The sequence below is a fragment of the Psammomys obesus genome, unplaced genomic scaffold, assembly GCF_907164565.1.
Source record: "Psammomys obesus unplaced genomic scaffold, mPsaObe1.curated_primary_1811, whole genome shotgun sequence".
In the NCBI taxonomy this organism is placed as follows: domain Eukaryota; kingdom Metazoa; phylum Chordata; class Mammalia; order Rodentia; family Muridae; genus Psammomys; species Psammomys obesus.
The window spans coordinates 5,171,042-5,177,041 of record NW_026588368.1 but is presented as its reverse complement, the minus strand read 5'-3'; positions in this window follow the sequence as shown (position 1 = coordinate 5,177,041).

The following is a 6,000-nucleotide window of genomic DNA, read 5'->3' as shown; positions in this document are numbered from 1 at the left end:
TCTTCTTCTTCTTCTTCTTCTTCTTCTTCTTCTTCTTCTTCTTCTTCTTCTTCTTCTTCCTCCTCCTCCTCCTCCTCCTCCTCCTCCTCCTCCTCCTCCTCCTCCTCCTCCTTTTCTTCTGGTAGCTTCCTTTGTCTGTTTTCTTTTTTTGTATGGGTCTATCTATCTATCTATCTATTTATTTTTTTGAGACAGGGTCTCCCTGTGTAGTCTCGGTTGGCTTGGAGCTCACTAAGTAGACTAGGCTGGCTTCAAACTCACAGAGATCTGCCTCTGTCTCCTTACTGCTGGGATTAAAAGCTTAACTGCCGTCATGCTCAAAATCCTTTTACTCTTTATGGCTTAATCTTGAGCTTAATTTTTTAGTGTTGGGGATTGAATTGCAGGTCCTATGGCCTATACATGCTAAGCAAATCCTCTATCTTCGGTTCTTTTCTTCATTAAAAAAAAAAAAAAAATTGAGATAGGGTCTTGCTAAGTTTGCTTTGGCTGCCTTTGAACTCAGTCTGTAGCCCAGACAGGCCTTGAACTTGAGATTCTTCTATTTTAGCCTCTTTACCATCTGGGATTACTAACTGGGATTACCCTCAGACCTGTGAGTCTTGCTCATATTCTTCCACAGAGATGGTAATTATTCATCATTTTTCCTGTCTCGTATGCAAAACTGTGTAAGGTCACAGTCACAGGGCTTCGGCAGAGTTCCTGTTGTTTATTTCATCATCCAGAGGGAAGGATCTGACCATGCTGAAAAGTAAGAGAAGGAGTGAAGGAGGTTCAATCCTGCTGTGGCAATGTGTGCCTACAGTGCCAGCTAGTGGGGAGGATAGGCAGGAGGTTTTTTTCTTTTTTCTTTTTTTTTAATATTCTGCCTGCATGTATGCCTACAGACCAGAAGAGGGCAGTAGATATCATTATAGATAGTTGCGAGCCACCACTTGGTTGCTGGGAATTGAACTCAGGACCTTTGGACCTGCAGAGAGTGCTCTTAACCTCTGAGCCAACCCTCCAGCCCCAGGAGGATCATTTGAGCCCAGGAATTGAGAGAGTAGCCTGGGCGACACATTGTGTCCCCGTTGCAAACAGCAACAGCGCAATAAAAGCAATTAATTCAGTAAGCGTTTCTAACTGCTCCTGGGAATGACCCTGTAGAAGCGAACTGTAGATAATGGACTCAGGGGAACACGAATGGAAAGAAAGATGTCCTCACTAAAGAACAGACAGGTGGCAGTGATGAGGGAGGGGAGGGCAAGCATGGGAAGCAGAACACGCTTGAATGAGTTGCAGATGTGTTGGAAGAGAGCTCAGCGTTTCCAAGGTGAATTTGTTTCTCCAGGGGAACTTCCAGGAAAGCAGCACATACAAAGGAGGAAAAAGACACTGGATCTCAGGGCTTGGGATACAGCTCAGTGTAAAGCATTTGCAAAGTCCTTGGTTCTGTGCCCAGAACTACAAAAAAGAAATGTGCGCAGGACCGGAAGTTAGGGCTCCTGAGTCTCATGTATGATATATATGGGGCTGGGAATGTAACTCAGTTTGACTAGTGTTACAGGCCCTGAGTTTGAGCCTCATCTCTAGTACCAGAAAAGAAAAAAAAAAAATTGCTTAAGACTTATGAATTGGGCTGGAGAGATAGCTCAGAGGTTAAGAGCACTGGCTGTTTTTCTGAAGGTCCTAAGTTCAATTCTCAGCAATAACATAGTGGCTTATAACCATCTATAGTGAGATCTGGTGCCCTCTTCTGGCACACATGCAGGCAGAATGCTGTTTAAATAATAAATCTTTTTGGAAAAAAAAAAAAAAAAGAGAGACTCATGAATTACATATACAACATTTAGTACTTAATATATCTGAGCCCATTTTTTTACCTGTAAAATTAATTGGTTGAAACCTATTGCTTCTGTATAAATGAGTTGCATGCGATAAGAGAAAAAAAAAATAAAGCTTTGCCAAAATGGATAGAACTCTAGCATTGTTACTTACTTATTTACTTGCTTAGTTTGTTTTGAGTGATGGGGGTTTGAGACAAGCTCTTGTTATATAGCCCAAGCTGGCCTCAAATTCACTATGTAGCCTAGGATGACCTTAAATTTCTGATTCTTCTACCTCCACTCCTGGAGTGCTGGAAATGCAGGTTAGTTTTGTGTAGTGCTGGGGACTGAACCTAGGGCTTTCTGAATGCTAAGTCAGCACTCCACTAACTGACCTACATCCCTAGCCTGGAGAGATGGCTCTGTGATTAAGAGTACCGGTTGTTCTTCCGGGGGACCTCAGTTCTATTCCCAGCATCCACAGCCATCTGTAACTCCAGATTGCCCTCTTCCGACCTCTGAGGTACACACATGTTGTGCATACACGTAGGCAAGACGCTCATACACATAACATAACATAAGATAAACCTAAAAGATATATGTTAGGGGTTTTGGTCTGGTGCATTAGATGCTGGTTTCTGTGCCCCGAGATCTGGTTACAATCTGGACCTAGACATTGTAGTGATCATTGATAAATGTTGTGTAAACATTTCCCCCCAATTATCTCTGATTGGTTAATAAAAAAGCTGGACAGCCAATGACTGGGCGGAGAGAACAGGGAGGCTGGACTTTTGTTCCCAGTCTTCGGGTCTCAGGGAGGGACTACAAGGAAAAGGAAGGAGGTGGCCGTGAGGACTGACCTGATGGAGCAGAAGCAGCCCAGGCAGGACCAATATGGCAGGTAATTTGAGGCATGTGACTGGGAAGTAGCCAGACTAGCACAGAGGGCCAGAACAGATGAATATCTGCCCAATTCTAGTGCTTTAAAGTTTGTTGAATAAATCTAATAGGTCTCTGTCTCATTATTTAGGAGCTAGAGTGGGTGATTAGAAAAGGCCCTGCAAATTATAAGATACTTTTACAGATATATGTTTTAAGATAATTGTTCTGCATAGAGCATCACTTCCACCCTGCCTATATTTGTCTAGGCTAGTGGGCATCCTTCTCTTCCTTTTTAAAAGAATTAATTTTTCAGAGTTTAGCATACCAAGTGACGAGTTTTCTTGTGGTAGATTAACACATACACACACACACTTTATTATGTTTGTTCTTGTTCAGCTCTCTTCCACATGAACTTTCCCCATCATTTCTTGCCCCCTGTTACTGATCCTCTTCCTCCCCCCAGTTTCCTTCTGTTTTTATGTAATATGTATCCCATCACCCTCTCTTTTTCCTCTTCCTCTTGCCTTAAGATTTTTTTTTTTTTTTTGGTGTGGGGAGTGTATGTGTGTGCACCCACCCTCCCTGGGAATCAAACACATCCTCTACCACTGACACACAGCCTAGCTCACTCTTCCCTTCTGCATTCGCTACCTCTAGATTCCTTTGTCTCTATGCTGGCCTTGACTTTTCCTTCAAAGCTTCTATAATCAGAAAAGAAGACCTTCTTTTGTGTCATGGCTTGCTTTGACGCTGAAGTCCTTGCCCAGCCAAAATCCAAAGAAAGCTCTTTCCAGGTGGTACCACATGTGTGGTATGGTTCAAAGAGGTTTGGCTCCCACAGACTCAGGTGTTTGAAGGCTTGGCCATAGGGAGTGGCACTATTAGGAGGTTTATTGGAGGAGGTGTGGCCTTGTTGGAGGAAGTGTGTCACTGGGCAGGCGGGCTTTGAGGCGTCCTATGCTTAGGATAACCCTCAGCTCTTCCCACACCAAGCCTGTCTGCAAGATGCCAAGCTTCCCGCCATGATGACACTGGGCTGAACCTCTGAAACTGTAAGTTATTCCCAATTAAATGTTTTCCTTTGTCATGGTGTCTCTTCACAGCAATAAAACTCTAAGACACGCAGGCAATAGGATATAAGTTATTTTTCCTTTCATGTGTGGCCTCTGCATTGTGACTCTGGGTTATGGCGGGCTCAGTGTCAGAAGGTAAACGGTCCCTGAAAGACATGAGAAGGATTAGTGAGTATCCAATTGTTGTTGATACAACAAGCAAAGACATAATAAACAATGTATTCAGCTGGTTGATGGTGGAACAAGCCTTTAATCCCAGCACTCAGGAGGCAGAGGCAGGTGAATCTCTGTGAGTTTGAGGCCAGCCTGGTCTACAGAGTGAGTACAGGACAGCCAGAGGTATGCAGAGAAACACTGTCTCAACAACAACATCAACAAAACAATATATTTAACACATTAGCCTGCATGTATGGGTCAGTGTGAATATTTCAATCCATATCTTTAGCTCTAGAGTTCAGTTGATCAGGAAAGAAATGTAAGTGCCAAAGTCTGTGATAACACCAGAAGCCAAAAACAAAGGAATATAGGGTTAGGGTACTTGTCCAGCATGCATAAGGCCTTGGGGTTCAATCTCTAACACGGTAAAAGTAAAAATTTTAACAGGGGTATAGAGCAAGCACAGTACCATGGAGGGGTATGGAGCAGGAAAGCAGACAGAAGACAGGAGAGGAACACCATGAGAATTTCCTGGTCTTCTCTACCCACACCTCTATCTTCCAGGAAGCTATAAGAACAGAACACAGGGCTAGAGTGTGGCTCAGTGGTACAGCTTGTGTTCAGCCAGCTCCAGACTTGAGCCTAATTCTTAGCAAGGAAACAAAGCAGATCAAAAGTGAGGAAAGGCGGGCTCAAGGATGAGAGACACAAGCTGATTTGATTGTACCTCCGTGTTTCTTGGCAGCTTATTGCTTGGGCCAGACATTTGACCTTTAAAGTGTCTGATTTCTTTTTCAATAAAATCTTTTCTCCTCAACGAGACGATATGTTTCCCTGTTTCCTATCTCTCCCAGTTCCCACATACAGGTACCTCGAGCGTTTGGTTGAACGTGACAATTGCCAGCTTTCAGGAGCGAAAGCTGCAAGTGCCTCGGCCTAACCCTCAGCTGTGTTGATACCAATAAAAAAGGAGGCTTTACGGGAGCCCCAGCCACTTCCCTCCAGACTCAGGCTAACTAGACCGTGCTGCCCTCCTGCCTTGGACTTTCGGAAAACAAACAAGTGAACGCAATTCTCCAAAGCTTCCTTCACAGAGACACTTCCTGGGGACTTCTGTCTGAGAGCTACCCTTTGCATTCACCTCCTGCTGAAGAACCATTGCTTTTCCCTCAGATCCCTGGGATCACAGGTGTGTGTCACCATGCCCAGCTCTCTGCACATTCTTCTGAGAGTGGAAAACTGAACCTCCACCTGCTGGGTGACCTCTGCCGATTCCCTCTGCCCCTCTGGGTTTTTAACTATCTCATTTAAATCAGATAATACTGCTTTCTCTGCCTAAAGTCAGAGCGTTGGAATGCAGAGTATCTGGAGGACCCTTTTAACCCCTAGGGACTTTTCCCCCTTCCTTCTCCTGTTGTTTTTGTGTGAAGCAGAGCTCCAGATTTTTTAAAAGGCATTTTTATATAGGCTTCAGCATGAGCGTTGGGAGAAAAGGAGACACTCAGAAGAAAGTAATATCCAACCGTGGTATGGTCTCCTTAAGGAAGAGGTGCCTCTCCTTTTCATTTTTCTCTTTCTCCCCTCTTTTAAAAAATTTTTATGTTTAAATATGTGTACGTGTGTGTGTGTGTGCGTGTATGTGTGTTTGTGTGGGTGACAGGTTGCAGCAGAAGCTAGAAAAGAAAGTTGGAGTCACAGGTGATTTGGGTTCTGGGAACCCAACTCAGGTCCTGTGGCATTATGCGCTCTTACAGCTGAGCCATCTGTCAAGACCAGCCCGCCCCCTGTTCATTTCCTCATTTCTTTTGTGGTTCTGGGATGGAACCCAGGGCCTCCTCCATGCTAAGCTCCTGGATTAAATTGCTCCACAACTCTTTTTTTTTTTTTTTTTTTTTCCAAGTCTCCAACATCCCTTTCACCCAAACACCCAAAATGGGAGAAACTCCTCGTTGCGCTACCGTGGTGCCTTTCAGAGTGTAGCGTGGCCAGGAAAACAAAAACAAAAACACAACCATATTCAAATTTGACTTGGAAGACAGAGTTAAGGCTAAATGAAGTGTCCGCTGGAACTAGGGCTGTTG